The 26065-nt window shown below is 33.5% G+C and overlaps 1 protein-coding gene and 1 long non-coding RNA gene across 4 annotated transcripts in view; one reads left to right on the forward strand and one right to left on the reverse strand.

Annotated features, from left to right (window-relative positions):
• The window catches only part of LOC143237668 (protein turtle-like), a 254760-nt gene that overhangs the window by 200846 nt on the left and 27849 nt on the right, over positions 1 to 26065 (reverse strand). The window lies entirely within an intron of this gene.
• On the forward strand, positions 149 to 20881 carry LOC143239903 (uncharacterized). The gene is made up of 3 exons (XR_013021435.1): positions 149 to 291; positions 8353 to 8439; positions 20112 to 20881. It is a non-coding gene; the product is annotated as an uncharacterized LOC143239903 (long non-coding RNA).

Here is a 26065-nt window from a genome sequence, read left to right on the forward strand (position 1 = left end):
TTACCGGAAGTCATTTCTTGTCAGAAAAACAAACCAAACTGATTTCTTAGTAATGCTAAGTGAGCCGCAAAACCCCACACGTGATAAGACTACACCTTTTTCTTACCTCAGATTTCTCATGGTATGAAATAGGTTGAGTGAGCAAGCAACGAGTCAAATAGCATTATCACACCTTCAACTGTTTGATGCTTAGTAAAGTCACAGATGTTGTGACAACTGAAAATGAATTGCAGTTCGCCATGCGACTTGTTCCTGATTTTTAGTACCAGAATTCTGCACTGAACATGAGAGGTAGTATTTTATCTAACGAAAAACTTATCAACTTAATTTATTTACTGTAAGCATAATTATTCTGATATATTAATATTCTTAAGTCCTACATCAACAATTCTGAATACGATGAGCTGGTTATAAACAATTGTTTATAACTGAGAGAAGCGGGACTAATATAAAATAATTGGCTGCATAGAACTTTGAAAAAAAAAAGATTAAAAGATTTTATGGTTTGTTTATTTCGCGAACGTGTTTCTATTTTACGTTGTTGCGGGTGTTGACCAACAGACAGGCTCAGAATTAGTAAAATTATTTAAGTTGCCAACTAAATTTTAGTTTCCAAATTCATATACTTAATGAAATCCAAATTCACCACGATTTTATTTTGCTGTAATCGATTTTGTGATTCTAATGAACCAATCAGAGAGCGGCACGGTGCACAGACAAGGAACATATTCCGAGAAAATTGTATATATACCCTTGTAAGACATTACCGTGTCACATACGAGACCAGAATTATAATTTATTGATTGTTAATGACAATTACTCAGCCACCACAGTCTCTAAAATTATCTAAAAGTCAAGAAAGGGGCGAAGAGGAATGTCTTTATTTTCTGAACACTCCTGGGTTATTAAAACCAAATCCCTCCCACATTGGAATTGAAGTGGATACGGTGTCACATTCTTCTGAAGAACACTTGTAGTCGAAACGTTGAGACAATAAAGATCTTGTGGTAGTATTCTTTATCTCATTGCTACCTAGTATCCAATTATTTAAGAAACTATTAATACTGAATCTTATATTTTGCCCCATTATAATTGTGTGAAGATTGTACGTCAGATAGCAAGTTAGCAGGTCTATTTGTAATTGTTCAGAAAATGTACGAGTAAAAACACGGCAAAATGAAACATCGTTGCTAATGATATATAACAGCAGGACTGTATTAGCCCTACTGAGAAGTAAATTCCTATCTTTAGTGTAAAAAACAACTTATATTTTCAAATCATATTAGATTAAATTATATTTGATCAGATTAAATTACTGAGTTGGTGCATCTTTATACTAAGTTGTCTGTAATTGTTTTATTTTGCTTTTGGCAAAGCTACAAAAATTTTGTGCTACCATCCGTAATTTCATATCGCTGTGGGAAGGCAATATACGTACAGCACCTTCTTGGGCTACACTTTAACAATAAACAATGGTATTGATCGTCGCATTATAACGCCATTTGGATTGGTAGGGTGAACATGTTCGGCGACGGGTTTTGATCCCGTGACCCGCAGGTTATGAATTCGATATCTTAATCATTTCTTCATTTTTAGCCGTATTTTTCAAGTACAAAGTTTTAGCTTATAACTCTGCCATCTCTTGACGACTTCAGATCTAATTACAGTTTTGGAGTTAAAAAGTCAAACCCTTTCGACTGATGTAGTTGACCACACCTAAGGTTTTATAGAACAATTTACTCTCGTCCTACCTGAAAGATTTTTAATTTTAGGGTAGACTAGTAGAGGTTGTGATGAGTAATAGAATCGAATCAAGTAAACGCTCGAAATTGCTGGCGCACAAAAATATTGCTAATAAAAATAGAAAAAAAGAAAGTCTCACATTAAGCTACTCTAATTCTTCCGACGATAATTTCAAATGCCGCGGCTTTTAAGGATTCTCTCTTGTTTAATAACAAATTGTGTTCAACGCTTGTAAGCCCTTTTATTATTCTCAAAGATGCCTTCTCGTTTTATTTGTATCGAGTTTTGAAAGGTGGAGTAGTGAAATAACACAAAGCTACACAATGGGCTATCTGTGTTCTGCCAACCACGGGTATCGCAACTCGATTTTTTAGCGTTGTAAGTCCGCAAACATGCCGCTGAGCCACTGGGGGGAGGGGTAATTAACTGAGTAAATAAATATGTAAATAATATCTAGAGAAAGACCATCAAGTACTGAAGAGATATAGACTAATTGCAATGTCAAATGTACAAATGGGACAAAAATAAGAACAAAATCATCTGACATGCTACATGGTTCCACGTTGAGTCCTATTCTCTTCAATATATACACAGCTAGTATATTTAGTACATTGTAACTTCATGAGGTGGTGCAATATAAATCTATCTTTATGATATATTTATTTCAAGAACCTAAAAAACATAAATGGAAGTGGTTGAGAGCCTGAAAGACACCAGTGGACATTAAATACAAAATGTCCATCCAACCAGATAAAGTTTGTTGAATATTGGCCATCATATCACCCACAGAGAACGTGATTATAATTCAAACCACAATAACATATCAACCAACTAGAAAGTGCACAACCCCAGTAAGGCAACGCCCCTTGGGTGACTAGGTAAAATCTCTGAAAGTTGTCATCTATGAAATAGTATGTAGACTGGGACAACGTGAAAAAGTGGAACAGAGGTTAGACAAATTAATGAAAGACTGGAGGAAAGAATGTGAAAAGCACATATGCTACTTAAATCAAATTGAATTAATCATTCTAATTATAAGAACCTTGAAGAAAAGGGACTGTATTTAGGCTTATGCTAGTATTAAAAGAGAACCCCAATGCTACCCTGCCTTCTCGATAGAGTATTACTAATATAGTCAGCCCTCTAATAGTTTTGTGCACAAATTTACAAACAAAGACCGTTTTCTTTTATTTGAAGGGTTTTATTTTAAAAAGTTTGGTTGTTGCAAATCGCAAAGCTACACAATAGGCTGTCTGAGCTCTGGGTATCGAGACACGTAGTTTAAGGTTGTAAGTTTGTAGACTTATCGAGTTCTTTTTGTTTTTTTTTCATTTTGTTTGCTTGTAATTAAGCACACCGCTACACAATGGGCTATCTGTTGTTGTTGTTTTTTTTTTATTGAGAGAAGTTCTTTGCTCCTTTCTAAGAGTATTGAACGTCATACACAAATACACGTTTTCTGTAAATGTGACATGTTTCAGTGTGTTTTGTTGTGTTACGTAACTTACCCAATAAATAACTACATAAATCGGATGAGATGTGAATAACACGAAACAGGAATTTAATATACAAAATAGACCAAATCAAATGGCTTAAAATGTTGTTTTTTTTATTAAAGTTGTCTAAGAACATTAACATTTGTATCGGTAAATTACTTAGCAAACACTTTAAGATTACACTTTAAAACCGAAACTTCAATGTAATATAACAATAATTTTGTATCACAGTACCAAAGAAGGAATATGTCTAAAGGTTTTAACGAGAAATAACAGCACTCCTAATTAAATGTCATGATTGTTTTTACAGTTTTCTATATCTGTTCATGCTGAGATAGCAGAAGGCAACAACTGTAATTACAGTTTTATAGTATGATCACATTAGACGAGCTAAACTCATGAAGGAACTAAAATAATATTTTTAGCGCTTTAACTCATAGATTTTCAAAGCACAATAAAAGTGGATTAAAACAAAAAGCATTTTACATAAATACTTAAACATAAACACGCACAAACATATATATATTTATTATAATTTTCACTGAAATAATCTCAGTCAAGTCTCAACCATAATTATACAGAAAAGGGACCGTGATTTATATTAAGAAGCCTAAATATGTAGAATAGTTTATCAACTATGCACATGAAAGCTGAGAATAAATCAATAACAAATCAGAAAATTGTGAAGTTACGTCATATAAGAGATACCTGTTTGCAATATGATTGCTGGAGGGTCTCTAAAAAGACGGGTTGTAATTTCCCGAATAATCATGATTCATTAGCGCTATACTATCCATAAACTTTGGGTTTCGAATTATTCTATCAAGTCTGAAGAATTGACATGTCATAACACACTTTAATCACAAGTATCTTTTTCTTATTGGCATTTTAGTATTTCCTGAACAGCACCTAACCTCGCGAACTCCAAGCAATCAAATAACAAGACACCAAGGCGATAAGAGGTTAAGAATGAACCTCTTAATTGTCAGCGTGTGCACATGGCTGTTATTCCAAGGCTCAACACAGTTCTTCAGTAAGATATAAGCATGATGGTTAAAGAGCCAAGGGAAGCAATCTGACAGTCAAGAGTCTACCAGTCGTTTAGTTTGTTTGTTTAAGAAAAGAAAATTACGAAAGATAATATTTCATGCTATCGATTCTAATTAGTTTCTAACAGGAGCTCAAAATGCGTGACGAAATTCTGACATGGACATTTGCAGTGTAATATTTTTATGAATACACTTTAACCATTTAGGTTTTACGTAATACTATTTCGCAGTTGTTAAATTACTTTAGATCTTGTTTTTTTGTAATTAAACACAAAGCTACACTATGCGCTGCCCACTACGGATATCAAAACCCGATTTTTAGCGTTGTAAGTCCACAGACATGACGCTGTGCCAATGGGGCTACTTGGTTTTCTAGATATATATTATGGATTAGTCAGCGTCTAAAATTAAGAGTCATAAATATGTATAGCAAGATAAACAGGTCATCATGAACCTTAATATGTACTAGTATTGGGCAGAAAGGTCAAATCATCATCATTTTAAAATTCCATATGCTGGTTAATTATGAATTATTCGTTGTACAGTGTACTAATGAGTTTAAACTTTTTTGTTTTTGATTTTTAAGACTTTAAACATGAAAATGAAACATGAAGCACGTGTTGGTTGTCGAAACAAGGGAACTTTTGATACTATCAATTTATCTTAAGTGAAGTGATAAAGAGCAACGACAAATGTTAAGTGTTAAGAGCATATGAATTTACCACTAGAGAAGCAACACGTTTGTTTGTTTGACGTTAAACACAAAACTATGCAACGAGCTATCTGTGCTCTACCCACTATGAGTATCGAAACCGTGTTTCTAGCGTTGTAAGTGCGTAGACATACTGCTGTGCACTCGGAGACGATGCCAACATCACATTTTTGATGTAAAATTCAAAACTCGAGCATACATCTATAAAATTGTAATAACAAATAGAAAAATGCATAATGATTTTAGACCTGTAGCGCAGTTTCCATTGCTTCGATGTAATGTTTTCATGTAGAAAATACACCACTACTCCATGAAGACAACGTTTTTCCAGCACCCGTTTGAATAGCCCTTTGAACAGTTCGGTGACACAGAAATCCATACTTGCTGTATATAGCGATATGGTTTGCTTGGTTCGTCTTAGAATTTTGCGCAAAGCTACACAAGGGCCATCTAAGATAGCCGTCCTTAATTTAGCAGTTCTAGACCAGAGGAAAGCCAGTCAGTCATAACCATTTATTACCGACTATTGGTCTACTTATTTACTGGAATTGATCATCACTTTATAACATCCCTACAGCTGTTTATTTAGAAATGCAATATTGGTTTAATATAACATACTCACCCTTATGTTATTTAAGAAATATCACTAAAGCTAAGTCAGTAGTATAATGTTTTAAGCTCTGATTAATCACGTTATTTTGATTTCAGAAATTTATGTTATTTACGGGTGCAAAAATCAAATGCACTAATAAATTCTCAACGATATTTATGTGTCACATCTCCCGACTTTTCACATGTGAAATGCTATTCTATATTAATAGTTAGCATAAATGTACCTATCAGCATTTGAAATTGTCACATCAGAGTACATACTTCTATAGAACTTTCTTACCCTCTCCGCCGCTATAAAAAGAGACGCGTTCTACAACTCTGATTACAACACAAGCAATAACTTCAAGTAATATTATCTTGTCCAACTATCTAATTCCCAATTTCAAGAAAGCTTACAGTTGGTTGTAAAAGATGCGAGACAGATCGATAACTCCACTAAATGACATCTACACAAAAACAAAACAGTATTGGTATCTGTAAGTAGCATCTTTTTTCACTCTTATAATCTTTTTAATTCCCGTACACTGTAATTTCAACAAGGCCAACGCACAGCAAAATCTGTTGTTTTTATGGTCGTATATCATTGTGTAGGGTTGTTTTCTTTAGAAAAAAAAAAAGCTATTACTAAATTGATTCGTTCCTTCGAAGAACTTTAAGTTACGACGTTCGTAATTATGTTGCCTGAATGGACTATTTAATATATTGTTGTTTTTGTAGCTTTGGACCTGATTTGACGTATCCTATTCAAGTTTAGGAATTCAAAAACTATTACCTATACATTCTCTTTAGTTCAACTACTGTTAAGTGTGTAATTAACACTACTCACTTGAATTCAATAAATCCTAAACATATAGTAAATACCATTGGAATCAGCTCAAGCTGCACTCTTCTTCTTCAAAAAGAAATTGGTGAAGTTGCAAATAATGTTGAGATGGACAATGCCACAGACTCTCGTTTGTTTGTTTTGAATTTCGCGCAAAGCTACACGAGGGCTATCTGCGCTAGCCGTCCCTGATTTAGTAGTGTAAGACTACAGGGAAGGCAGTTAGTCATCACCACCCACCGCCAACTCTTGGACTACTCTTTTACCAACGAATAATGGGATTGGTCGTCACATTATAACATACGTACAGCTGAAAGAACGAGCATGTTTGGTGTAAGGGGAATTCGAACCCGCAACCCTCGGATTACGAGTCGAGTGCCTTAACCACCTGGCTATGCCACAGACTCTAAACTGAAATAATATTTCTTTTAAACAACGACTCAGTGATTTTCGGAAATGTTTTTTATTCTTTTTAACAGAAGTTGTTTTGTTTACGTGAGACACCTATTCCTGAACCAAAAGTGATACCAGTAACTTGGAAATGGATTTTCACGTTCAGTGCTCAGACTATGTTAATCATACATAAACATTTTTTCCCTACTCAATCACAAACGTAACAAGAACTCCACGTTGGTAAAAATGAAACATAATTTACATTTTGTGATGTGCTACATATTATAATTATTGGAATAGGAGTACAAACTATCATGAAATTTCAAAGCCTGTCATATCTATTTCTCAAATGGCATTTCAAAATGTCACGGTTTAATTAGATTCATATTCGAGCTCTGGGCTGTTTAAAACAGACTGTGGTGAACACAATTAGTCATAAATTAGCGCTCGACCTTGTATGCAGTATCGTGTGATGTATTATCAAGCTTTAAAATGCACGAATGTTCAGAATATTAAAATAAGACAAGGCATTCCAACTATTTCCAGGGGAATGGGTCATCACATCCAAGTCCATCTCACGTAATGGCGCTACTCCACCAATCAAAGAGGCGTGCATCCTCTAGGTTTATGTCAAGTCATTAGCCGTCTAAAGCAAACAATGAGAAGCGAGATTCACTATTGTACGTGGTTTTCCGTTGCTCATCATAACAGTTTTAATTCTGGAGACATCACGAGAGCTGACGTTTTACATTTACGACTGTCAAAGTATACTATGGTCTTCAGTGCTTCAGTGAAAGCGTTGACCTGAAGTCCTGTGTACTCTCATTAAACTTCTAATCTTGGATATAATTTTGAATATGCTGTTTTGTTTCACAATTCGGATGATTATATTTCAATGTTGTTGTTAAGCACTAAGCTACACAAAGGGCTATCTATACTATGCCCACAACGTGTATCGAAATCCTGTTTCTAGCGGTCTGTGTTCGCAGATATGCCGATATACTACTGGGGAAGAAAATGAGTCCAATGTATATTTTTTTAAAGAATAAAGAATTTAAAAAAAATCTAGTATAGTTTGTCTAACATTGTTAAAATAATTAATCATTGCTAACTGCGCCATTAAAGGGCTATATATGATTGGTCGGGATGATATTCTACTCTAGTATATCCGGAGTTCATCCATTTCTGAGCACATTAACATGTACGATGTGTTCATGAGTGAATGGATTTAAATTTGTTGAATATTACAGATGTTACCTGAGATAATTATTCTAATTAAAGAGAAGCCATATATGATTAAGTTGAAATTATACGTTTGATTGGTGTATTTGATGAGAACATACATACCATTTCTACATCTAAACAGAGAAGTTTCATTTTCAAAATCAGAAATCTGTAAAATCTAATTTCTTATCACTTCATAATGAATTGGCATCTCTAGCAAGATATAAGAAAAGGTATTTAGAATATCAACCTAATGACACAAAACCATTATAAATAAGGAAAGTTTGCTCTTTATTTTAGGTGCGTCTTCAGCTTGGATCAATATGACTAGAATATTCTCCTGGTGACTGGAGAGCTCCTTCAATTCCAATCCAATTAGTCGGAACGGTAAAAAATACGTTAGTTTTGCTAGAGATGATTATCTGTGTAAATGAAGATAGACAAAGCACAGAGAAAATACTTTGAATAATTGAAAACTTTCCAAAAGTCTGGAAGGAAAAAACGTTTTTATACAGGGTTACACGACAACAAAAATAATGTGCAAATACCGAACAAAATACAAAACACGTGTGTGTGTGTTAAAATAAAAGTAAAACAGTATATTAATAAAAGGATTGACTCTATACACATAGCAATGAAAACAATTACGAAAAGCATACGCGCAATACGCATGAAAAATAAAAAACAGTAATGGAAGTGAAATGATGAGCTCAGTAGTCAAAAAACAGATTAAACATACACATTGTTGTTGTCAAGAAATACAGAAAAAATCACTGTTATTTTTTATAGATCATTACATCTCGTTTAGAAGCTGCTAAACAGCTTGTGAATGTCGAATTATTACTCCCCACTATTTAGCCAACTTGTTTGGTCCCCTTTCGACCTTTTCAGTTTCACATGAGCCCATACTGACCAAAGAGTTGGCAGACCAAGCCATGTCTGTGAATGTTAAAATTAGTTCTGTACCCTCAATATCTCGTTCTACCAAATTCGCAGTATGATCGTGATCAATGTCTGATGAGTCGTGTTCCTGATGGAATGGTACGATGAATGAAAACCATGATGTACGTATCAGCAGTTAGTGTGCCATAATCTCTGTGTAAATCACTCATACCGTTGGATGAAATGCAATCTCAAACTTGTACAATTCTACACCATGTTATATGGCAGATATTATATGTTGATTACGATATTCTCTTCTCCACCACTGAACAAACTGATTGGTCGTTGCTGGACTATTCGAACTTGGAGTTACCTGTAAAGAGCAATCACCCCCAGCTTTGCTCATTCCACTGTTAAAGTCAAATGCCCATTTCAACCGTTTGGTTTATTTTGTTCTTCTCAGTGACGATATTCGAGCAGCTGCACGTCCATACACGTGCTAATATGTATTTTAACACATTTGACATAAACATTCACACCAGCATTTACAGCAAGGTATGAACTTAACCATAGTCTATCTCGTAAAGAACATACTATAAGATAAAGATTCATTTGGGCTGTTTCTGTTTTCTACTTATACCATTTATACTATTAATAGATTTTTTGAAACCATTTTAGTCATAGCACAGTCGATATTATGGTGATGAATGTTATCACTTTGCAAGTTATATTACTAGCATAATCTATGTCTATAATACAATAACATAATATAAGCTACGGTTCCTGAACGTAATATTAATTAATTGTATAAACAGCTTATTAGTAACTATAAAATACAGATTTTTAGATATTCTTAGAATACTTTAATAACTGCTTGATTTAAGTGTTATAACATCGAAAAATAGCCTTTAACACAGTTGGTTGATTCAAATACCAAAGCAAAACTTTTCTTAAACTGTATGCAATTTATTCTAATTTTACTTGAAGCTACTGTTATTTTGGCAACTACCCATTGCTCCTGGGTTTGTTTGTTTTTTTAATTTCGCACAAAGCTACACGAGGGTTATCTAACCATCCCTAATTTAGCAGTGTAAGGCTAAAGGGAAGGCAGCTAGTCATCACCACCCACCGCCAACTCTTGGACTAGTCTTTTACCAATAAATAGTGGGATTGCCCGTGACATTATAACGCCCCTACAGCTGAAAGAGCATTTTGGTGCGACAGGTATTCGAACCCGCGGCTCTTTAGATTACGAGTCGAGCACCCTAACCATCTGACGATGTCGAGCCGTTGCTTCTGGAGGGAGGTTGGTTGCATATCATGACGGAGATATCCTTTCCTTAATAAATAACACTTGTACTAAATTCTGCCTTAAGTTTTTAATTTTAGTTTCTAGCTTATATTTACTTCTTCCTACAGCTTATGTTTTAACTTGAAGAGGTACCTTACTAATTAGTTATGGTTTTGTCTGTGTCACTTAATTTTTCTTGTTAATATTCACATCATTTAATTTTTTCATCAGTTAACTATACTTTTGTCGTATAATTTTACAAAAGGGGTGTTAGCCATAAAAATATACATATTTATCTTTCACACAATACACATACACACACACACATATGGTTTGTTAGTTTGTTTTAACACATTATGTGTGTATCAAAATAAGTAGAGAATTCTTCAAGTATAAAATAGGGAAGAATGGTGTTCCATCAATAGATCTCAGGTTCTAAAGACTTAACTTGCTTATTAATGCAGAGCCTATTGGGAATAGAACCCGTCTTACTTTTTTCTTTTTTTTTTTAGTGTTGAACCCATCCGGAATTATAACGATAGTAATATGGATAAATTGATTTAGCATCCATTATTCCTATTGCAAAACTATCTGGGACAAAGAAAGAGAGTTGTTCCACGCTGCTACAGCAGTAAGTCTACGTACTTACAACACTAAAATCAGGGGCTTGATTCCCCTCGGTGGACTCAGCAGATAGCCCAGTGTAGCTTTCCTATACGAAACACACATACACGAGTTATATTCTTATTATTATGACAGAAACAACGGTGAGAGATAGTAGTAGCATCTTACATTTTTATAATTGTTTAACCTATCGGTCACAAGAACAGCTTATATTATCATAACAGAAATAACAATAGGAATTTTCGGTTTCTCTGGATTCCCAGCCATGTTGAAATTTTAGGGATCACACGAGTTCACTCACATTGCGTCAAAACCAGTATGCACTGACGACGTAGCAGCCTTGCCTTTCTTGTATCTAGATTTGAAGTATATCGTTAAGGCAAAGCTTCAAGCAGCATCACAATAAACTGTTTCAGACAAAGCCCATTGTTGTGTATTGCCCTTGTAGTTTACGTAAGAACTATACAGATAAAGTTGTCATAACAATACTCCACGCGGGCCATGTTTCTTACACACTGTTTTCTCTTAAAAACGATTGGTCTACTAGTGTGTATGTGCTTTGTGACTTTACGTCACACCTGACACATTTTACTTTCATGTCATAGCTATGAATCTAAGCGACGGCACCTTTTAGATATGTTTTAAATGATCGACTGTCTCTTAGATTGGGCAGTGTTCTACACAATGATGACTATATACAAATTTGTCTTGTTTTAACCTTTTTATAAGCCGTTGCTTCTTTCAACCTTCTCTAATTTTTACCCATTGTTTTCTACTGTTAATTTTATAGTATGTTTTAATATAATGTATTTTTTTGTAACTAACACATTGTCTGACACAGAAAGCCCACTATTAGTGTAAATAACTTTAGAATTAATAATTATACTTAATATTTATTCTTTAGGTTTACAAACTGAAATTTCTACAGTGTCTTACCCTGAAGTACACAATGAATCATGGTACTGATTTCAACACTTTTGAAACAAGCAATTTTTAATTTCAAATCTGTAGCCTTCAATCTCCTAATAGTAATAATGATATTTAAGTAAAAATATTGTAAATTTACAAGATTTTGTAGGATTTATAACAAAGAGGAGTTTTTATTTTCAGTGTTAACATATTAATAACATTAAAATGCTTGATCAGCAAATATGATTTGCAATTAATATAAAAAATATTTTATAAACAAGAACATATTTAAAATAAAGGTTTATAATTTTAAAGTGTTTTGTTCAGAAGAATAAAGGTATATACGAAGACATTTTACTTACACTTACATGGGTGTATATTGCAAATAAAACACGTCACACTCACCAAATTTTGTTAGTTAACAGTAAGATGGTATAGGTAGGTAATGGGATTATGCTAGTTTAAAATATTAGTAGACACTCTACTGAATCTTTTCGTACTTCCAACTAAATTGAAGCGTTTAATGTTACAATGGCATGAAATATTTACCTACCACCTTCTGGAGCAGGCACTCCCCCCCCTACAACTGGTTGTAGACAGCTATAGGTGACAAGTACACTGTATGAGCTAGATTACGTGCATCTCTCACCCCTTTTTCTTTTCTCAAACCGTCGCGCAGACGAAGAAAGGTTAGGTTTGGTACACGGTGTATTCCAACTGCTAAGTGGGAGCCACTTCTTCAAATACCTCCACAACTAAGATACATTTTATATTTCTTCACCATGTGACTTGTACGCTAATGTTACGGCTATGTTACAGTACTCTACTGTTTCATTTAAAAAAACATAGCAAAAACGTTTTTACCTTAATTTATTAATTGTTTATCGTCAAAGGTTTAGTCAGACTGTTCTTAATACCTTTCTTACTTTTGATGTAAATTTTCACTTAAATGTATCTTTCGTTCAATATATTTTTTATGTATACTTATGTGTGTGTTTTCGGGTCACCGAAATATGTATGTGCATATTTCATTTTAAAGGCGTTATTTTTATTTAAAATTAAGAAGTACGAATTTTTATTTTGAATAATGAGTTATTATGAATAGTGTAGTCAATTGTTATCACGTCCAAACTAATACAGCTCGAAACTTTATATTTTTAACAACATCCTCCCCCCTGGTACAGTGGTCAGTCTTCGGATTTACAACGCTAAAATCAGGGGTTCAATTCCCCTCGGTGGCTTTGAATATATATATATATATATATATATATATTTCTTTTTTTAATTTCTTTTATCACAAATAAATTTAGTTTATCAAAGCGTGTGTTATTTTCTTAAAATCAAGGGTAATTAGAGGGAAGGGCACTAGTTTATACTATGTCCACAATCCAATAGTGCCTTAAAGAACAAGTTCTTTTAAAATAGCGAGACGGTGAGTCATAAGGCTTGTCACAGAGTTTGCTTTAACTGGTTTGGAAGAAATCAGTTTTGTTTACAAAAACGAAGTACAAATTTCTTTCTGCATGAAGTTCTTACCAACTGGAGAAGTTTAGATGAACAACTGAAATGCTTTAGTTTGTGATGTCCCTTCTGTTATGACAGCGGTGTCCAACATTTTTTTTTCATAATCGTCAAATTGTGGAGAATAGATTAATGTTTTTAGATGTGTTTTTATAAATGTAGGGCGGTAGAAAAATACACAATAATGTTTCACATTATTTATTGATAGAATTAAATATAACAAAAAATAGGTGATAGAAGTAAAGCACCAATTAGCCACAGGCCAATAGCTATTTTGACACATGTGGCAAGTAGCGATAGTTTTGGACATTGAGAAAAGGAAGCTGAAGATGTTTCACATGTTAATGCTTGAAATTGTTTTCGTATCGGATCCGGGCTTCGTAATCGAAATATGCTAGTATAATTGTTACATAAAAAGGTGCAGATAGAACAGGCTTCATAAAAATCAGAATCGCGAGGGGCAAATTTTATTTTTGCTAAATTCTATGGGGGCCTGGCATGCCCTGGTTGTTTGGACGCTCGACTCGCAATCTGAGGCCTCGAGTTCGAGTCCCCGTCGCCGAATATGCTCGCTTTTTTAGCCATTGGGAAGTTATGATCTGACGGCGAATCTCTCTATTCATTGGTAAAAGAGTAGCGCAAGAGTTGGCGATGGATGATTTTAATTAGCTACTTTCTCTCTAGTCTATCACTTTTAAATTACGTAAGGCAAGCACAGACACCTCTCCAGTCACTTTGAGTGAAACGCAAATCAAATCAGACCACTTTACCTCAACTTACACTTGGTTACAAAATTTCTGAAACTATTCAATTTGACTTACTCCAGTACATATTACGAAAAAACAGTAGCATAGCGTATTTCTCGTTCTTAGGTTTTATATCATATTTTGCTAGCCTTATTCACAACATAAAGAATAGCAATCATTATTTAGTATATAAAATTGTTATTATTTAAATACAGTGCATCACCTTATTAACACGTTTATTACGACCGTAGTAGGCTTGGACACACAATTAAATACAAATATTATTAACGAAAAAAAAGTGACCGACAGCTTAATATTACGAAAGATAAACTTTCTTAAAGGAATTTTGTAACAGTTCTTTATGATCAAGTATATGATCGTAATGCAATTTATTAATGCACTTTGAAAAATTATACGTTGCAAAGCAAAACAAAATTCGTAGCAGTCACGGAGAAGATATTTTGTACAAACATGGATTCGTCAGCTTTCTGACAACATAATTTTAAATGTGGATGATAATCATGAAACTTGTAAATATTTGAAACATAAACGTTCGTATTTGTTTTCACTAGAAATGGACCTCATAGTTTAATTCAATAATTTTTCGTACGACCCTTACTATAAATTGCACTTTTATTCACTTAAACAACTTTAACTATAAGTATCCATTTCTAACATAACTGTGTTTTGTTTCTGATAATCAAATTCAGATCCTTCCTCGTCAGTTGTTAATAATCTCTATTTCTCATCAACACATATACAGTTCTCAGCTCATTCTGTACAAAAGCATATTGGCCATCTTATCTATCAATTTAAGTTTCAAAATCACAGTCTAATTAATCCAGTTTTATATATATTGCATCTAAACTTGATTTAATTTATGAGAATAATTAGCATTAATGAATTTAACAGATAGTCGCGTTACAAAATATATTAACAAGTCTTAATCGGTCTTTTGTAAGACCAGAACTTGCGTCTATAAGAATCATTCATCTCAGTGATAAACAATGACAGTCTGTATGAAGAAGATTCACTTTTCGTTAGTGAAATGATATGGTTCTGCAGAAAATAAATGTTCAACAAACGAATCGCTCCTAGGTAGTTGTATTAATAGTAAGGGCAGAAATGCGAATATGCGTATATTCTGTTGTATTTCCTTATACATGTCAAACTGTTTAAAACCTCTCCTTACTAACAACAAAGCAGTGCAAGACTTGGATAAATAACTCTTTTGTAACTCAAGAAACTTGTTGAATCTTGGAAAACAGGAAGACGGAAATGATATTACTATAAAGGAACATAATATACTCAAACACACTTAGGCAATCAAAATGTGCATGAAACGTAAGGTAACTTTTCCTTCAAATGGAAATATTATGTTTTGTTTTAATTTTTGTCTGTGAATTCGAAACTGGAACATAAACGACTGAATCTATCCAAAAACAATATGCTTTGAATAAATGCATATATTTACTACTCACTTTATTAATACTCCACATTTAATTATTGTGTGTTTACTTATAGCAAAGCCACACCGGGCTATCTGCCGAGTCCACCGAGGGAATCGAACCCCTGATTTTAGCGTTGTAAATCCTTAGGCTTACCCTTGTACCAACGGGAAACCCCCACTTAATATCTGAGGATATCTGTGCTCTTCCCGCTGCGAGTATTGAAACCCAATTAATAGCCTTAAAAGTCCACTAAATTACCGCTGAAGCATAGGTGAGACACCAAAAGTCAAGTTGGACAACTATTTTTCTCAATGTTATCCTGGCATAGGCTCCACAAGACATTGGATGGTGAAATGTTCGGGAGTTGGACTTCGGCTTTAGTGGTACGTTTTGTCTATTTCTAGAGTAGAACAACATTTCATCTTCTATATCGAGGCTTTCTTCAAATTGACCTATCAACTGAGAAACAGTCTAATGTCTGTTACACTTAATAAACCTATCCAATAGCCTTTTCACTGATCTGTCAGTAGCAGAGATTTTTCTTGGTTGTTGCTGTTAATAATCTTTGATGACAAATGACTTTCCTCAGTCGATCAGGAAAAGGTCTTTGCTGACGACGATCGTCTTAGAAAGTGGTGCTCACAAAACAGTCATTGGAGCAGTTGTCCGTCGCCTACCCTAATAACCATCAAGCCAAATCTTCAAAATCTGATAAGAAATAGGTGAAGACGTGTGTTGTCAAGAAAATGCTTACTAAGGGATGCATCTAGACCTTTCAAAAATAAAACTGTCCCAAGGACGCCGTTGGTCCTATAGACTAATTACAGTTAAACTGCAGATCTAAAATTTAAAAGTACCAAGTAATCAGTTGAAACTTCTCGTGATCAGCTTATTATTTTAATTCAGATAAAATGGATGTTCAAAAATCTAAGGGAAAGGAGAAGCGGCCAGTCAGTGCATTACAGATTTTTAGAAAGATCTTGAGTGTCTCCTATTGAAAAGGTAAGATGTTACTTGATGGTTAACATGCAGGACTGTGAACCTGAGGAATCTCGATTCGTGTCCCCTTGCTGCAAAACTGCTCTCCATTTGAAATCAAATAATTTATTATTCGAATAGAATAGCACAAGAGTTGACGGCAAATACTACTGAGTAGCTGCCTTCCTTTTAGTCTATCAGTTCAGAATTAGTGAAGGTTAGCAAACATATCCTTATATTCCTTTCGCAAAACGTTCATGGTTATCACCTTGGCCATCTAGTGGCTCAACGGCACGTTTGAAGGGTTTTAATGCTAAAAACCAAGTTTCAGTACCCTTGATAAGCACGCACAGATAAACAAATTTATAGCTTTCTACATAGCTGCAATCAAGTCAGAATGTCATCTTAGTGTTTTTCCCTCTATATTTGCTGTTTTTATATTCCCGGTTTAAAAGGCATTAACATGCTTTTAGCATTTAACATGTCTCACTTACTTTCTGATGAAAGACGTTTTCTATCGCGTACATATTTCTTTACGCGTTTATATTGAAACAAGTACGGTTACTAATTCACGTTTCATATTCTACTATAAAAACACATTAGCAGTAAAACTTGGCACATTTAAAAATATTTTTCCACTGTTCAACAGAAAACAAAAGTTAGTTCATTTAAAGAAAGTTTAATAATATTCACATCTAAAACAAACAGGACCGTCAATCTAAGTCCCTTCTTATATAACGTGCCCAGCATAACCAGGTGGTTAGGGCGCTCGACGTTTAATTTGAAAGTAATCAAAAACCATTTTTTCTCAATGTTTTAAAAATATAAAATGAAGGTAATTTATAAAGCTGTCATTTTCAAATATCTAAATAACTTAAACAACTTTTAACATACTACCATTCACAGTATATATTAGTAAACGTAATGTGTGTTGTAAATACCAGTAATAACCAAAAACGTGTTTCAAAGTTGGTAAACTAAATAATTACTTTTTCTTATTTGTTCCTTAACGGGTCGGTGGTATGTTTATGGGTTTAAAATGCAAAAATCCGGAGGTTGGATCCCCGTAGTGGACAGAGCTACAGATGGCCTATTGTAAAACTTTGAAACTAAACAGATATCTGACTCATAAAAACTGTTATAAATTCATTGTTCAACGTACGCTTTAACCAAAATAATTAAACGTCTTTTTTTTCCGAAATAACTTATGACGATCTAGTGGTTTGTTTTCAGACAACAGATTAGAGGTTCAATGTGAGATGACGCTGAAAACAATTTGTACCTCACAACTGCAGATGCATTGTAAAACTGATAAAAGTTCCTTAAACTAACTGACAGAGATAGTCTGTGCTGTCTGGCTGTCTGCCATGGCTTTGGTCAATAGTTCAAAATTAGTGACGACTATTCCTGAACCATAGGAGTCTCACACCTAGTAATTAAGCCCACGTGCTGATAATAGGCGGTTTGGATTGATAATCGTAATTGGTTTAAATTATTTATGTACAAAAATATTGAAACTCTACAATATTGTGGTTTGTGAAGAATTGACAAGTGAAATTATTCTTATAAATTGTTATAATTAGTATATTCAAAAGTAAATTAATTCAATGAAAACCGTTTCTCTTGTTAGAAAAGTTTGCTTGAAAATCAATACTTTTATCTGAACGAGTTCGTTCTGTCTCAATTTATTTATCACTTGGCCATTATGTTTCCTGCTGTTAAGAGGTTCGTCATTTCCATTTTTTTGTTGTCAGATATATCTATGTATTGTACTGGACCATACAGAGCTCAGTGCTAGAACTGAATTATATGAATCCTGGTTTACGACCCGTTGCCGAAAATATTTGCTCCAAACTCTGGTACCATGTGTGCGTAATAAGAAGGGCAACTGGGTATAAGAGAAGTAGTCCAAGCTGCATTTTCTTTAGAATATCGCATCAAAACAAGAGTTGGGTGTGCGCAGATAAGGTTCATTTTTATCAAAAAACTGTAATTAAATATTCACTTTTACAGCAAACGCCAAATCTTTTCGGCGTTTTTTTTTTTTTTTTAAATAAAGCAGTCACATAAGCGAGAATGAATTAAAGCTGATAACAATTTATGCATGCAGGTTTGAATGGATCTTACAAACGAAACAAAGAAAAACAATCAGTGCTTAGTCTTAAAACCCTCATACCAGGTTAAGTAGGTTTAAGCCGTCTTGAACTTAATTACAAACCAGCATGAGTCTTTATACAGAGTTCGAAACACTAGTCTTAACGAAACGGCCCTAAACTCAGCAGTATAATCACTGGAAATGTAAGAATAAGAATTGTTATTTCTCACTATGCAATATGTCAATGTGACTATGATTAGATTTTCAGTATTGTTTGCATGTTTGTTGTCAATAACAAAATTATACAATGAAGCTATGATATGGAAACCCAATTTGTTTGCGTTGTAAGCCCTCAGATTTATGTCTGAGGCTGCATAAGACGTTTTCACAGTAACCAGCTCAAAAGGTGTAACGTATGTCAGTGCGAAATGCAGTGACACTATTAAGTCAAGAATAGAACTTCAAAATGTTGCATCGTAGATGTCAGCGTAAATGCGTCATATTTCGCTTTATCGTTTGAATTACATTATTTGAAAAAAAGTGTATTCAACAATGATAACACAACGAAAATTTCAATACAAATACACAGAAGGTATTTGCATTGTCACCTTAATTCTAGTATATCCATATTCTACAAAGTGTAAATATTAATATAGAGTAACATCACTAAAGGCTTATCAAACTGCAGAACATTTTGAAACAACCTTTGGAAACAGTGTGTGTGTGTGTGTGTGTGTGTGTGTGTTAGTGAACTATTCGATTAATCCTGTAGTGTTCTGTGACAATATCTAATTTTAAAAGTTTAATAATGAAATTGTTTTCATATTCTTTTAATAGCTTTTGTTTATGGGGAAAAGCTATTCTTAATAGCACTACAGCAGTGTTTACTCATTAAGACAAAGGGAGTTATCGGGTAGAAGTTAATAAAGATAACAAGAGCAGGCAACATGTAATGGCGCATAATCAAAACTGAAACCTAAAACTTATTCTTAATGAATCGCTGCTTTTAACTAATTGAATTTGCTGAGGAAAAACATTCGCCAAAGTAACTTATCGTTTTTTTTTACCTCATTGTACATCTTTTCATCCTTTCTCCCTTTTTTCATCCTTTAGTCTACAAAACACAATAGCTCTCGTAAAAAGCTTCTCTTGCTAGGCCTCTTTTACATAGTAGTTCAAAGAGATTCAGTTATTTTGACACATTTCTAAAGGATCTCTACTCAGCATGTGAAAACACTATTATAAAAGCGCGTGAAAGAACTGCTCTGTCCTAAATATTGCACATACACAAAACGTTAAATTTTGTTTCAAAAGTCTCGTACTTGCTCAGCTAGAACACAGATTTTATACTCCAAGCTCTGCAGTTGCTGTTGGAATCGGCATTTTATTACGTTCTATCATAAAAGATCATAGAAACAACTTTAACGGAAATTTAACATGTTAAATTACGAATTGTGTACAACCACTTTAGACTCTTGATTCATTTGAATTTCCTCTATAAGAAAATAATTATTGGAATATATCTATGGAATTTACGTTTCAATTATTTTTTTTTAATTTAGATTTCCTTCTATCAAGATCAGAGTTTTGTTGGAATGAAAAAGTAATATACAGTAATCTCCAAAACATGCTTCAAATCAACAACTGAAGAAAAATTACAATAATCATTAGATAATTAAAAACAAATAAACAAGTATTGTATTTAATATGACCTCACTATTTAAAAATAACAGATAGCGTTAAATTACCTTCAAATTATATCCCAAAAATTATTTAGATAAACCACAATATAATAATTATTTTATATTTATCAAAGCTACCATGTTTTCTTTCGAAGTTGTAGCAATCTCCGTATCTCTAGCAACGTACTTTTCTTGTTAGGTAACATCATTCTTGAAATATAACAGCTCAAAAATTTTGTTCGACTTCTAGCAGTCCGTAATACCGTAGCGGAAACAAGCCATCAGCGTGGAACATTTCCACTTCTCTTAGGCTCGCATATCGATCTCATCGATTTGTTCCGTGCTTTCACTTTTGATTTCTGAGAACTAAGTTTACAATCTTACAAGTCTGGTTCAGCAAAAGAAAATCATCTAACAATAGAGGCTTTGCAGACCGGTTAATGATCACTGTTAAACCAACACATAATGATGAATCAACTTTCTCAGTAGTTGTGTTACTTAAGGTTTCCTTAAACACCATCAATCAGTATAGAGACGAGAGAAGAAGACAATATCGAACAACGTGAATGTTGATTTCAATATATGTTGCTAATGATAGTAAACTTATTTTAAATATGCAATCCATGATATTTTTTACCAAGCTTTCTCATAATTTTAGTATAGAAATGTAATTACGAAATATCAACTAATAAAAATATTTCAATATTATAGATATTCTTAACATGAACAGTTCACAAGTTGTGAAGATATTTTATCTGTTAATTTTTCATTTTCTATGCATTTTCATGCCAACTACAAAAAAAACCAACTAGATCAAACAAAACAGTTGATTATGAGAATTCATAAAGAGTTTGCCCTTACGCCTTTCGAAAGTACTTTTCTTCTCAGAGAGAGAAATGTTATAATACATTTTAACTATTTACTTAAACAAATTTATTTTAGCGACTTTTCCCTTAAGAATTTCTTTCATATTATAATGTACACCAGATAATGTAAGTTATTTTTATAAGTCTTGAAAAATAACAAAAAACACGTTCATTATCTTAGCAGGAGTTTCTTTTTACGTAAAACTTTATCATGCGTTCAGAATACTTTTATTTGAATATAGTTTCTGTAATAAGATATAATTATATCTAATCAAGTTAAAATTTAAATCTATAGTCTGGATCAAAATAGTATATGATGTACAAAACATGTGACAAGTTCATCCAGTTGTTCGGATCTTGTGACGTATAATCTCGAAACGGTACATAGAAAATAAACCAATTTGGCTACATAAGAAACACCTAACAAGACTATTATAGCTCTACGTTTTAAAATTAGTTCAAACCTTCTACTTTAACCACAAGTTAAATTTCGAAAAACGCACATTATCCTGTTCTACGTAATAACAATAAAAGAGTAAGAAACATCCAATGTGAAAAATAAATGCACCATTCCCAATTATCCTTCTTGACGTTGCATGTAAGTGTTGTTGGTAAAGAGAGTGTTTCCCGATTCTCGTTATTTTAAAACTACCCTCGAAATCTTATCAGATAATTTCCTGTTTTTATCTGAATTTAAAACGTTGTGAGAAAGCATTTATTTAAAAATCACCTACCTTTTCTATAACAAACACATGCAAAAGGTATAATGCCACTTAATTACCATGAACTTTATAATACAGAAATTTTACAACGATAGAAGATATTGCTTTTATAATAGGCATTCTCAATAACGCTCTTTGATTCAATGATATATGAGCTGATATTTTAGAAACATTGTTCATACATGGGCAGATAGAAATTTCATAAAAGGCAAAATAACTTTGTAAACAGACTTCCTCATCTCCAGAATTATTTAACGAGACACAAAAATAGAGACAAATGATTCAACTTTTATCGATTAAACAGAGAAATCCATATTATCACTTAATAGGAGGTACACACTGTAATATAGCATATCTCCACTTCTCTCCTAATATATGTACATTTTATCATTTAATGATACCAATTTACCAATTAACATACGTAGTCTCTTAATACATGTACACATTATCACTATATTCCCCACTTTTCGTTTTTTTTAAATTCCAGGTTTGTTTATATAATTACAATTGCATAGACAGTAATATGATACAAAATAAAGTTGTTTTCAGTTAAGATAGTTAATTAGTTTAATTGCAAGTCAATATCTCCAGAAAATGTAAGATTTATCAAAATCTATCAAAGTTTGTTATTAAGCTCAAAGTCTCACAATGCATTATTTATGTTGTGCTCATAACGAGAAAAGAACTTCGAATTTTAGCGTTATAATACCTCATAACTACTGCTAATTCGCAGGGGGTAGATATTTAAGGATTTTATTATTCTCAATCTTTACTGTATCAGAAAAGTTGTGACTGAGATAAAAATAAGAGTATATAAATACTACAGGGCAATAAATTTGCAATGAAAGATCTGAAAGCAAAAAATCTTAGAAAAGAATTCAGTGTTCTTAAAGAGTTTAAAAGTGTGCAGTCAGATTAACAGATTGTTGTATTTTGTAGTTTTTCGATGGTCACTGTGAAGAGGGCCTGGCATGGCCAGGTTGTTAAGGTACTCGACTCGTAATCCGAGGATCGTGGGTTCGAATCCCCGTCGCACCAAACATGCTCGCCCTTTCAGCCGCTGGGGCGTTATAATGGTACAGTCCATACCGCTATTCGTTGGTAAAAGAGTAGCCCAAGAGTTGGCGGAGGGTGGTTATGACTAGCTGCTTTCCCGCTTGTCTCACAATCCTAAATTAGGGCCGGCTAGCGCAGATGAACCTCGTGTAGCTTTGCGCGAAATTCGAAAAGCAAACAAACAATTGTGAAGAGGAATATTTTTCACGTACTACACTACACAGTGGTACCTCGGTTCTCGAACTTAATCCGTTCCAGAAGGCTGTTCGAAAACCGAATCAATTTTTCCCACAAGAAATACTGCAAATTAAATTAATCCGTTACAGATCTCCAAAAATTACGCATTATGAAGCATTTTAAGTTAAAATATTGCTTATTTACACCTATATAATAATACTTACAGTCATGTGAAAAAGTTAAGACACCCTAGGAAAGCCTGTGTATTTTTGTAACATTTTTGGATATATAGATATTTAATCTCAATTTAAACAATGCTGAGAGATTATAGGAATATAACTAAACAATTAAAACTGAAGAAAAGACGTTTCAAGATCTTCTGTAAATGTAATTTCACAAAAATGCATATTCTAACTGAGGAAAAAGTTAGGACGCCCTACTCCCTAATAGCTAGTGTTACCCCCTTTGGTTGAAATAACTGCAGTGAGACGCTTCTTGTAGCCATCTACCAGTCTCTGACATCGGTCTGAAGAAAGTTTGACCCACTCTTCAATGCAAAATTCTTTCAGTTGTGAGATGTTTGAGGGGTTTCTTGCATGTACAGCCCGTTTCAAGTCACCCCACAGCATCTCAATGGGATTAACATCTGGGCTTTGACTCGGCCATTCCAGGACTCTCCATTTCTTAGTTTTCAGCCAGTCCTTGGTGGATTTACTGATATGTTTTGGGTCATTGTCGTGTTGCAGGGTCCAGGTTCGCTTCAGCTTTACTTTTCTTACAGATGGTCTCACACGATCCTCAAGCACCCTCTGATACACGATAGAATTCATGATCGGGTTATTTCGGGGGTTCGCGACACGACAGCTTGGTTCGTAAACCGAGTTTATGTTCGACAACCGAGATATGTTTTAACTTGTAACGTCTTATGTGTTATGAATTTTGTACGTCGCAAATGTAGGATTTGTGTCCTTTCACCATGTATTCTACTTCGCTTAGAAATCTTTCAAATGTAGTTTAATTCACATTGTTTAATAAAACTCGTTTCCATTAAAAGTTATTGATATGTTTCTCAGATATATATCGAAATTTATTTCTGACAAATAACCAGCTTTTTGCATGTGTTGCAGATAATATGTTTTTGTTTGTTTTTTTTTGAAATTGTATACATATACACACTTGTAACAAGTCCGAGAAAAACTGGTTTAAACCAATTTCGCAGTCACTCGACTATGTTTCTGTAAAAAAAAAAAAAATATTTGCAGAACTGGCATCACTGTCAAGAAACGATTTGAACAGTCGATTTCTTCAGCATGGTCACACTTTGAAAAGCTTCAAAATTTATAATACATGCTAAATAATAGCATATAACAATTTTCTTTAAAGTCAGCCTCTTTAATATTCTCAGCTAAAATAATTATATAAATTGTCATTTTATTATTATTTGTATTATATAGTATTATTAGTGTTATTCAATTTTTTAATTTATGAAAAGGTTTTTGCACTGTTAGCTTAGAATCTGAATTTAGGACTAACTAATCTAAATATCCTCATCTGTGTTAACCTCACTTGGTTTACAGATAAAATATTAATATTACGAGTATCCACGTGATTAGTCCAATACACTGTAATAATTTAGTTTTGTGTGAATGTGTTAATTTATTACATGACGCACTTTTAAACAATATGCTAGGTAGAGTTATTGTTATCAATGTACAAGTTACTTTTTAGTTCTAAGCTATAGAATTACCATAGTTTTGATTAGATATTGTCGATAATCTCGACGCTTATGGATACAACTTTATTTAAAATAAAAATGGAAAAGGGAAGTAGATAAACAAACAGTTGTTCAACCTTACTGGTACTGTCTTCTCTGTGCAATGAACCGTACACTCAAAACCTACGTCAAGCATGCACATGAAATATCAAGCTCTTTCTCATATATGTTCCACACTTTTAGCTTTGTTTGTAATCCACAAACATTAGTAAGTAGTCTCATTTAGTGCTCAGTAAACATCACCTTTAATTTCCAGTTACTTCTTGCTTTTATATATATATTATAAAGTTGTTCAGATACGTTTTATCGTTAAGACACTGAAATATTTAATTTGATTATTTTATGTCTATGTTGTCACATTGTGAATGAAACAATACGAATGCAACAGAAGATGTGACACATCCAGCATAAAAAATCAACAGATTAAAACATGAGTACAATGTCGAGTTATTATACAATATCATTAGATTTATTAAAAGCAGGGCACAGCCTTACAAAGACTACAAGTTCAGCGCGGCCATCATGAGTTACATTTTTTCACGTTAAGTTTAAAATGCTGAGAATTTTTCAATCCTCTATTCCCTTTAAGGGCAATGGAATGTTAGCTGTGCTAAAATCTTGCAGCAAAAACAAAACACTGAATCTCATCTGACCAAATACTGAACGAATTCTCTTATTGTTACTTCTTCCCTATTGACAAGTAGTTGTGTGTAATACTTGGTTGAGAACTTCCCATCCTTTCTGTTTTAGAGACAGTCAAATGTTTGCAGTAATACAGATTCCATTTTGAGCAACAACTGTGGAATCGTTGAGTCGATTTTTGGCCATTATACTCTATCACCCAAATCAAATACATATGCAACTTCGATTTCTGTCCGTTTTTCCTCTTTAGAGTTGTCCTTATCACGCGTTTCTGTAGGTTTCTTCAATTCTTGAGACAGTGTGGGAGGAAGTTGTAGCAGTAGGCTTTTCACATGCTTAATTTTCTTTTTCTTTGTGGTTTTCTTCCAATCATTATAATTGCAGTCTCTTCACTTTCTTTCAATGTGTGGCGTTGAAAAATCTTGAGAGGAGCGCCTTTTGATTTTTCCAAATATTCAATTTTTTTTCTGCTCACATTTTCAAATACTGTTCTTTTTTTCTTTAAACGTATGAAAAGTTCATTCTCCAATATTGTCCATACAATATAGATGTTTCCCTTCTCAAACTTTGAATAAATCTGAAACACTCAAACTCAAA

Source organism: Tachypleus tridentatus, chromosome 13 (assembly GCF_004210375.1).
Source record: "Tachypleus tridentatus isolate NWPU-2018 chromosome 13, ASM421037v1, whole genome shotgun sequence".
Classification (NCBI taxonomy): Eukaryota; Metazoa; Arthropoda; class Merostomata; order Xiphosura; family Limulidae; genus Tachypleus; species Tachypleus tridentatus.